The sequence below is a fragment of the Castor canadensis genome, chromosome 1, assembly GCF_047511655.1.
Source record: "Castor canadensis chromosome 1, mCasCan1.hap1v2, whole genome shotgun sequence".
In the NCBI taxonomy this organism is placed as follows: Eukaryota; Metazoa; Chordata; class Mammalia; order Rodentia; family Castoridae; genus Castor; species Castor canadensis.
Window position 1 is genome coordinate 109,822,272 of NC_133386.1, and position 10,646 is coordinate 109,832,917.

The window sequence follows — 10,646 nt, forward strand, 5'->3', positions numbered from 1 at the left end:
TGCAGGAAGTATTCCTTTTAAAAACTAACTCATTTTAACATGGAAGCAATATCCTAGTCCTGCTTCAAACACACATGGTTATTTTTGAGAGATTTATGTTTATCTTCAACTTGGCTGTATAGTTCTGTTTGAACAAATGAGCATTTCTGCAGCTCGAAAATTCTGTCTTAAAGTAATTGTTCCTTTCAAAAACTAACTCAGTTCTCACAGGGAGATAATGTGCTAGATGCTGGAGCTTCTAACATGCAGTGATTTCATTGGAGAGATACATGTGTTAATTCAACTCAGCTGATTAGGCCTATTTGTAGCCAATAGAGACTATCTCCACCTTGAAACACCTAAGTTACAGGAAGTATTCCTTTTAAACACTAAGTCAATTTTAACAGGGAAACAATGTGCTAGAGGCCCCTGCTTCTAACACACATGCGTTTCTTTTGAGAGATACATGTGCTTCATCAACTTAGCTGAATAGGCCTATCTGGAACAAAATGAGCCTTTCTCCACCTTGAAAACTTTGATTTGCACAAAGTACTCCTTTGAAAACTAACTTTATTCTCACAGGGAAAGAATGTTCTAGATGCTCCTGCTTCTAAGACAGTTGGTTTTCTTTCGAGAGATACGTGTGTTCCTTAAACTTACTGAAATGGCCTATATGGAACAAAATGAGCCTTTCTCCACTTTGAAAATTCTGTTTTGCAGGAAGTATTTCTTTCAAAACCTAACTATATTCACACACGTAAACAACATGGTAGATGCTAGTGCTTCTAACTCAAATGGCTTTCTTTGGAGAGATACATGTGTTTCATCAACTCAGCTGAATAGGCCTATTTGCAAGAAAGTGAGCCTATCTCCACCTTCAAGAAACAAAGTTGCAGGAAGTATTCCTTTCAAAACCTAACTCAGTTTTCCCAGGGAAACAGTGTGCTAGATTCTGCAGCTTCTAACACAGATTTTTTTTTTTTTTTGGAGATATTTATGTGTTTCTTCAACTCGGCTGAATAGGTCTATTTGGAAATGAATGAGCTTTTCTCAACCTGGAAAATTCTGATTTGCAGGAAGTATTCCTTTCAAAAAGTAACTAAATTCTCAGAGGTCAACAATGTGATAGATTCTGCTGCTTTTTACACACATGGGTTTCTTTTGAGGGACATGCGTGATTCATCAACTCAGGTGTATGGGCCTACTTGGAACAAAGAGAGGCTATGTGTACCATGGAAAACCCACCTAGCATGAAGTATTCCCTTCAAAAACTAACTCAGTTCTCAAAAGGAAACAATAGGCTTGATGGTGCAGCTTCTAACAAAGATGTTTTTCTTAGGAGAGGTTCATGGGTTTTGCAACTCAGCTGCATATACCTATTTGGAGCAAACAGAGCCTAACTCCACCTTCAAATCCTAAGTTGCAGAAAAGGATTCCTTTCAAACACTAAGTCAATTCTCACATGGAAACAATGTGCTAGAATCTGCAGCATCTGACAGAGATGTTTTTCTAAGGTGAGGTACATGTGTTTCTTCAACTCAGCTGAATTGCCTGTTTGGAACAAAATGAGCCTTTCTCCACCTTGAAAATTGTGATTTGCAGGAACTATTTCTTTCGAAAAGTAACTCAAATTTACAGGCAAGCTATGTGCAAGGTGCTTCAGCTCCTAACACAGATGGCTTTCTTTGGATAGATCCATGTATTCCTTCAACTCAGGTGAAGAAGCCTTTTGGGAGCAAACCGAGCCTATCTCCCCTTGAAATACCTAAGTTTCCTTCCCAAATCTAACTCAATTCTCACAGGGAAAAATGTGCTACATGCTGCTGCTTCTAACACAAATGGACTTCTTTTCAAAAACAAATGTGTTTCTTCAACTTAGCTGAAGAAAGGCCAACTTGGAAAAAATGAGCCTTTCTGCATCTTCCAAACTATGATTTGCACTATGTTCTCCTTTGGAAACTACCTCAGTTCTCACAGGGTAGTGCTTACACACATGGTTTTCTTTCCAGATATATAGGTGTTTCACCAACTCACCTGTACAGCCCTATTTCTAACAAAGAGAGCCTGTCAATGCATTGGAAAGCCCACATAGCAGGAAGTATTCCTTTCAAAAACTAGCTCAAATCTCACAGGAAAACAATGTGCTTGAACCTGCATCTGCTAACATAGATGGTTTTCTTTGGACAGATACATGGGTTGCTTGAAGTCAGCTGCATATACCTCTTTGGAGCAAAGAGAGCCTATGTCCACCTTGAATCACCTACGTGGCAGGAAGTCTTCCTTTCAAAAACGAACTAAATTCTCACAGGGAAACAATGTGCTAGATGCTCCTCCTTGTAACACACGTGGTTTTCTGTCGAGAGATGTATTTCTTTCTTCAACGTAGTTGAACAGGCCTATTTAAAAAAATGAGCTTTTCTCCACCTTGAAACTTCTGATTTGTAGTGAGTATTCATTCAAAAACGAACTCCATATTAACAGGGAGACAATGTGCAGGAAGCTCGAGCTTCTCACAAAGATGATTTTCTTTCGTGAGATACATGTCTTTCTTCACCTTAGTTGAACCGGTCTAATTGGAACAAAATGAGCCTTTCTCCACCTTGAAAAGTGTAATTTACACGAAGTTTTCCTACTAAAGCATACTCAGTTCTCACAGAGGAACAAAGTGCCAGTTGCTCCTACTTCTAAATAGTGGTTTTCATTCGTGATATACATGTGTTTCACCTTAGCTGAATAGGCCAATTTGGAAGAAAATGAGCCTTACTCTACCTTGAAAACTATGATAAGCAGGAAGTATTCCTTTCAAAAACTACTTCTACTTTTGCCCAGAAACGATGTCACAGATGCTGCAGCTTCTAACATAGATGGTTTTCTTTGCAGTGATGCATGTGCTCTTTAACTCAGCCTAATACGCCTAATTGGAACCAAGAGAGCTTATCTCCACCTTGAAAACCCGAAGTTGCAGGAAGTATTCCTTTGAAAAACGAACTCAATTTTAACAGGGAAATAATGTGCTAGATGCTGTAGCTTCTCACATAGATGGTTTTCTTTTGGAGAGATACATGATTTCCTTCAACTCAGCCAAATAGGCCTATTAGGAGCAGAAAGGGCCAATCTCCACCAGAAACACCTAAGTTGGAGGAAGTATTGCTTTCAAAAACGAATTCAATTCTCACAGGGAAACAACGTGCTGGATGCTCCTGCTTCTAACACAGATTGTCTTTTTACAAAGGATTCATTTGTTTCTTCAACTTCCTTGAAGAGGCCTATTTGGAACAAAATGAGCCTTTCTCCACCTTGAACCCTATGATTTGCAGGAAGTATTCCTTTCAGAAACTAAATGAATTCTGACAGGGAAACAATGTGCCAGATGTTCCTGCTTCTGACTCAGATGGTTTTCTTTTGAGAGATATATGTGTTTCTTCAACTCAGCTGAATAGGCCTATTTGTAGGAAACAGAGCTTATCTCCACCTTGAAACACCCAAGTTGCAGGAAATATTCCTTTCAAAACTAACTCAATGCTCACTGAGTAACAATGTGCTAGTATGTGCAGCTTCTAACAGAAATAGATTTTTTGGAGAGATACTTGCGTTTCTTCAACTCAGGTGAATAGGTGTATTTTGAGCAAACAGATATAGCACCACCTTGAGCAACCTATTGGAGGAAGATTTCCTTTCCAAACGAACTCAAATCTCACGGGGAACAATGTACTATATGCTCCTTCAACTAACACAGATGGTCAACTTTTGAGAGATACCTGTGTTTCTTCTCCTTAGCTGAGTAGGCTTGTTGGGAACAATATGAATCATTCTCCACCTTGAAATTATGATTTGAAGGAAGTATTCCTTTGAAACACTAACTCAGCTCTCACAGGGAAACAATACCATATGTGCTGCAGCTTCTAACATAGATGGTTTTCTTTGGAGATCTACGGGTATTTTTTCAACTGAGCTGAATGGGCCTATTTGGAGCAAACAGAGCCTATCTCCACGTTGAAAAACCAAACTTGCAGGAAGTATTCTTTTCCAAAAGGAATTCAATTCTCAAAGGGAAACAATGTGCTACATAATCCTGATTCTAGCTCAGATGCTTTTCTTTGTAGACATACGTGTGTTTCTTCACCTTAGCTGAATAGGGGAATTTGGAATCAAAGAGCCTTTCTCCACCTTGAAAATTTTGATGTGCAGGAAGTATTCCTTTCAAAAACGAACTAAATGCTCACAGGGAGAAAATGTGCTAAGTACTGCAGGTTCTAACATAGATGGTTTTGTTTGGAGAGGTATATGTGCTGCTTAACTCACCTGAAGAGCCCTACTTGGAACAAAATGATCCTCTCTCCACCTTGAAAACTGTGAATAGCAGGAATTTTTCCTTCCCAAAACTAACTCTATTCTCACAGGGAAATAATGTGCTAGATGCTGCAGCTTCTAACATAGATGGTTTTCTTTGGAGAGAAAGTGAAGTTTCTTCACCTCAACTGAATAGGCCTATTTGGAGCAATGTGAGCCTATGTCCACCTTGAAACACCTAAGTTGCAGGAAGTATTCCTTTTAAAAACTAACTCATTTTAACATGGAAGCAATATCCTAGTCCTGCTTCAAACACACATGGTTATTTTTGAGAGATTTATGTTTATCTTCAACTTGGCTGTATAGTTCTGTTTGAACAAATGAGCATTTCTGCAGCTCGAAAATTCTGTCTTAAAGTAATTGTTCCTTTCAAAAACTAACTCAGTTCTCACAGGGAGATAATGTGCTAGATGCTGGAGCTTCTAACATGCAGTGATTTCATTGGAGAGATACATGTGTTAATTCAACTCAGCTGATTAGGCCTATTTGTAGCCAATAGAGACTATCTCCACCTTGAAACACCTAAGTTACAGGAAGTATTCCCTTTAAACACTAAGTCAATTTTAACAGGGAAACAATGTGCTAGAGGCCCCTGCTTCTAACACACATGCGTTTCTTTTTAGAGATACATGTGCTTCATCAACTTAGCTGAATAGGCCTATCTGGAACAAAATGAGCCTTTCTCCACCTTGAAAACTTTGATTTGCACAAAGTACTCCTTTGAAAACTAACTTTATTCTCACAGGGAAAGAATGTTCTAGATGCTCCTGCTTCTAAGACAGTTGGTTTTCTTTCGAGAGATACGTGTGTTCCTTCAACTTACTGAAATGGCCTATATGGAACAAAATGAGCCTTTCTCCACTTTGAAAATTCTGTTTTGCAGGAAGCATTTCTTTCAAAACCTAACTATATTCACACACGTAAACAACATGGTAGATGCTAGTGCTTCTAACTCAAATGGCTTTCTTTGGAGAGATACATGTGTTTCATCAACTCAGCTGAATAGGCCTATTTGCAAGAAAGTGAGCCTATCTCCACCTTCAAGAAACAAAGTTGCAGGAAGTATTCCTTTCAAAACCTAACTCAGTTTTCCCAGGGAAACAGTGTGCTAGATGCTGCAGCTTCTAACACAGATTTTTTTTTTTTTTTGGAGATATTTATGTGTTTCTTCAACTCGGCTGAATAGGTCTATTTGGAAATGAATGAGCTTTTCTCAACCTGGAAAATTCTGATTTGCAGGAAGTATTCCTTTCAAAAAGTAACTAAATTCTCAGAGGTCAACAATGTGATAGATTCTGCTGCTTTTTAAACACATTTGTTTCTTTTGAGGGACATGCGTGATTCATCAACTCAGGTCTATGGGCCTACTTGGAGCAAAGAGAGGCTATGTGTACCATGAAAAAACCCACCTAGCATGAAGTATTCCCTTCAAAAACTAACTCAGTTCTCAAAAGGAAACAATAGGCTTGATGGTGCAGCTTCTAACAAAGATGTTTTTCTTAGGAGAGGTTCATGGGTTTTGCAACTCAGCTGCATATACCTATTTGGAGCAAACAGAGCCTAACTCCACCTTCAAATCCTAAGTTGCAGAAAAGGATTCCTTTCAAACACTAAGTCAATTCTCACATGGAAACAATGTGCTAGAATCTGCAGCATCTGACAGAGATGATTTTCTAAGGTGAGGTACATGTGTTTCTTCAACTCAGCTGAATTGCCTGTTTGGAACAAAATGAGCCTTTCTCCACCTTGAAAATTGTGATTTGCAGGAACTATTTCTTTCGAAAAGTAACTCAAATTTACAGGCAAGCTATGTGCAAGTTGCTTCAGCTCCTAACACAGATGGCTTTCTTTGGATAGATCCATGTATTCCTTCAACTCAGGTGAAGAAGCCTTTTGGGAGCAAACCGAGCCTATCTCCCCTTGAAATACCTAAGTTTCCTTCCCAAATCTAACTCAATTCTCACAGGGAAAAATGTGCTACATGCTGCTGCTTCTAACACAAATGGACTTCTTTTCAAAAACAAATGTGTTTCTTCAACTTAGCTGAAGAAAGGCCAACTTGGAAAAAATGAGCCTTTCTGCATCTTCCAAACTATGATTTGCACTATGTTCTCCTTTGGAAACTACCTCAGTTCTCACAGGGTAGTGCTTACACACATGGTTTTCTTTCCAGATATATAGGTGTTTCACCAACTCACCTGTACAGCCCTATTTCTAACAAAGAGAGCCTGTCAATGCATTGGAAAGCCCACATAGCAGGAAGTATTCCTTTCAAAAACTAGCTCAAATCTCACAGGGAAACAATGTGCTTGAACCTGCATCTGCTAACATAGATGGTTTTCTTTGGACAGATACATGGGTTGCTTGAAGTCAGCTGCATATACCTCTTTGGAGCAAAGAGAGCCTATGTCCACCTTGAATCACCTACGTGGCAGGAAGTCTTCCTTTCAAAAACGAACTAAATTCTCACAGGGAAACAATGTGCTAGATGCTCCTCCTTGTAACACACGTGGTTTTCTGTCGAGAGATGTATTTCTTTCTTCAACGTAGTTGAACAGGCCTATTTAAAAAAATGAGCTTTTCTCCACCTTGAAACTTCTGATTTGTAGTGAGTATTCATTCAAAAACGAACTCCATATTAACAGGGAGACAATGTGCAGGAAGCTCGAGCTTCTCACAAAGATGATTTTCTTTCGTGAGATACATGTCTTTCTTCACCTTAGTTGAACCGGTCTAATTGGAACAAAATGAGCCTTTCTCCACCTTGAAAAGTGTAATTTACACGAAGTTTTCCTACTAAAGCATACTCAGTTCTCACAGAGGAACAAAGTGCCAGTTGCTCCTACTTCTAAATAGTGGTTTTCATTCGTGATATACATGTGTTTCACCTTAGCTGAATAGGCCAATTTGGAAGAAAATGAGCCTTACTCTACCTTGAAAACTATGATAAGCAGGAAGTATTCCTTTCAAAAACTACTTCTACTTTTGCCCAGAAACGATGTCACAGATGCTGCAGCTTCTAACATAGATGGTTTTCTTTGCAGTGATGCATGTGCTCTTTAACTCAGCCTAATACGCCTAATTGGAACCAAGAGAGCTTATCTCCACCTTGAAAACCCGAAGTTGCAGGAAGTATTCCTTTGAAAAACGAACTCAATTTTAACAGGGAAATAATGTGCTAGATGCTGTAGCTTCTCACATAGATGGTTTTCTTTTGGAGAGATACATGATTTCCTTCAACTCAGCCAAATAGGCCTATTAGGAGCAGAAAGGGCCAGTCTCCACCAGAAACACCTAAGTTGGAGGAAGTATTGCTTTCAAAAACGAATTCAATTCTCACAGGGAAACAACGTGCTGGATGCTCCTGCTTCTAACACAGATTGTCTTTTTACAAAGGATTCATTTGTTTCTTCAACTTCCTTGAAGAGGCCTATTTGGAACAAAATGAGCCTTTCTCCACCTTGAACCCTATGATTTGCAGGAAGTATTCCTTTCAGAAACTAAATGAATTCTGACAGGGAAACAATGTGCCAGATGTTCCTGCTTCTGACTCAGATGGTTTTCTTTTGAGAGATATATGTGTTTCTTCAACTCAGCTGAATAGGCCTATTTGTAGGAAACAGAGCTTATCTCCACCTTGAAACACCCAAGTTGCAGGAAATATTCCTTTCAAAACTAACTCAATGCTCACTGAGTAACAATGTGCTAGTATGTGCAGCTTCTAACAGAAATAGATTTTTTGGAGAGATACTTGCGTTTCTTCAACTCAGGTGAATAGGTGTATTTTGAGCAAACAGATATAGCACCACCTTGAGCAACCTATTGGAGGAAGATTTCCTTTCCAAACGAACTCAAATCTCACAGGGAACAATGTACTATATGCTCCTTCAACTAACACAGATGGTCAACTTTTGAGAGATACCTGTGTTTCTTCTCCTTAGCTGAGTAGGCTTGTTGGGAACAATATGAATCATTCTCCACCTTGAAATTATGATTTGAAGGAAGTATTCCTTTGAAACACTAACTCAGCTCTCACAGGGAAACAATACCATATGTGCTGCAGCTTCTAACATAGATGGTTTTCTTTGGAGATCTACGGGTATTTTTTCAACTGAGCTGAATGGGCCTATTTGGAGCAAACAGAGCCTATCTCCACGTTGAAAAACCAAACTTGCAGGAAGTATTCTTTTCCAAAAGGAATTCAATTCTCAAAGGGAAACAATGTGCTACATAATCCTGATTCTATCTCAGATGCTTTTCTTTGTAGACATACGTGTGTTTCTTCACCTTAGCTGAATAGGGGAATTTGGAATCAAAGAGCCTTTCTCCACCTTGAAAATTTTGATGTGCAGGAAGTATTCCTTTCAAAAACGAACTAAATGCTCACAGGGAGAAAATGTGCTAAGTACTGCAGGTTCTAACATAGATGGTTTTGTTTGGAGAGGTATATGTGCTGCTTAACTCACCTGAAGAGCCCTACTTGGAACAAAATGATCCTCTCTCCACCTTGAAAACTGTGAATAGCAGGAATTTTTCCTTCCCAAAACTAACTCTATTCTCACAGGGAAATAATGTGCTAGACGCTGCAGCTTCTAACATAGATGGTTTTCTTTCGAGAGAAAGTGAAGTTTCTTCACCTCAACTGAATAGGCCTATTTGGAGCAAAGTGAGCCTATGTCCACCTTGAAACACCTAAGTTGCAGGAAGTATTCCTTTTAAAAACTAACTCATTTTAACATGGAAGCAATATCCTAGTCCTGCTTCAAACACACATGGTTATTTTTGAGAGATTTATGTTTATCTTCAACTTGGCTGTATAGTTCTGTTTGAACAAATGAGCATTTCTGCAGCTCGAAAATTCTGTCTTAAAGTAATTGTTCCTTTCAAAAACTAACTCAGTTCTCACAGGGAGATAATGTGCTAGATGCTGGAGCTTCTAACATGCAGTGATTTCATTGGAGAGATACATGTGTTAATTCAACTCAGCTGATTAGGCCTATTTGTAGCCAATAGAGACTATCTCCACCTTGAAACACCTAAGTTACAGGAAGTATTCCTTTTAAACACTAAGTCAATTTTAACAGGGAAACAATGTGCTAGAGGCCCCTGCTTCTAACACACATGCGTTTCTTTTGAGAGATACATGTGCTTCATCAACTTAGCTGAATAGGCCTATCTGGAACAAAATGAGCCTTTCTCCACCTTGAAAACTTTGATTTGCACAAAGTACTCCTTTGAAAACTAACTTTATTCTCACAGGGAAAGAATGTTCTAGATGCTCCTGCTTCTAAGACAGTTGGTTTTCTTTCGAGAGATACGTGTGTTCCTTCAACTTACTGAAATGGCCTATATGGAACAAAATGAGCCTTTCTCCACTTTGAAAATTCTGTTTTGCAGGAAGTATTTCTTTCAAAACCTAACTATATTCACACACGTAAACAACATGGTAGATGCTAGTGCTTCTAACTCAAATGGCTTTCTTTGGAGAGATACATGTGTTTCATCAACTCAGCTGAATAGGCCTATTTGCAAGAAAGTGAGCCTATCTCCACCTTCAAGAAACAAAGTTGCAGGAAGTATTCCTTTCAAAACCTAACTCAGTTTTCCCAGGGAAACAGTGTGCTAGATGCTGCAGCTTCTAACACAGATTTTTTTTTTTTGGAGATATTTATGTGTTTCTTCAACTCGGCTGAATAGGTCTATTTGGAAATGAATGAGCTTTTCTCAACCTGGAAAATTCTGATTTGCAGGAAGTATTCCTTTCAAAAAGTAACTAAATTCTCAGAGGTCAACAATGTGATAGATTCTGCTGCTTTTTACACACATGGGTTTCTTTTGAGGGACATGCGTGATTCATCAACTCAGGTGTATGGGCCTACTTGGAACAAAGAGAGGCTATGTGTACCATGGAAAACCCACCTACCATGAAGTATTCCCTTCAAAAACTAACTCAGTTCTCAAAAGGAAACAATAGGCTTGATGGTGCAGCTTCTAACAAAGATGTTTTTCTTAGGAGAGGTTCATGGGTTTTGCAACTCAGCTGCATATACCTATTTGGAGCAAACAGAGCCTAACTCCACCTTCAAATCCTAAGTTGCAGAAAAGGATTCCTTTCAAACACTAAGTCAATTCTCACATGGAAACAATGTGCTAGAATCTGCAGCATCTGACAGAGATGATTTTCTAAGGTGAGGTACATGTGTTTCTTCAACTCAGCTGAATTGCCTGTTTGGAACAAAATGAGCCTTTCTCCACCTTGAAAATTGTGATTTGCAGGAACTATTTCTTTCGAAAAGTAACTCAAATTTACAGGCAAG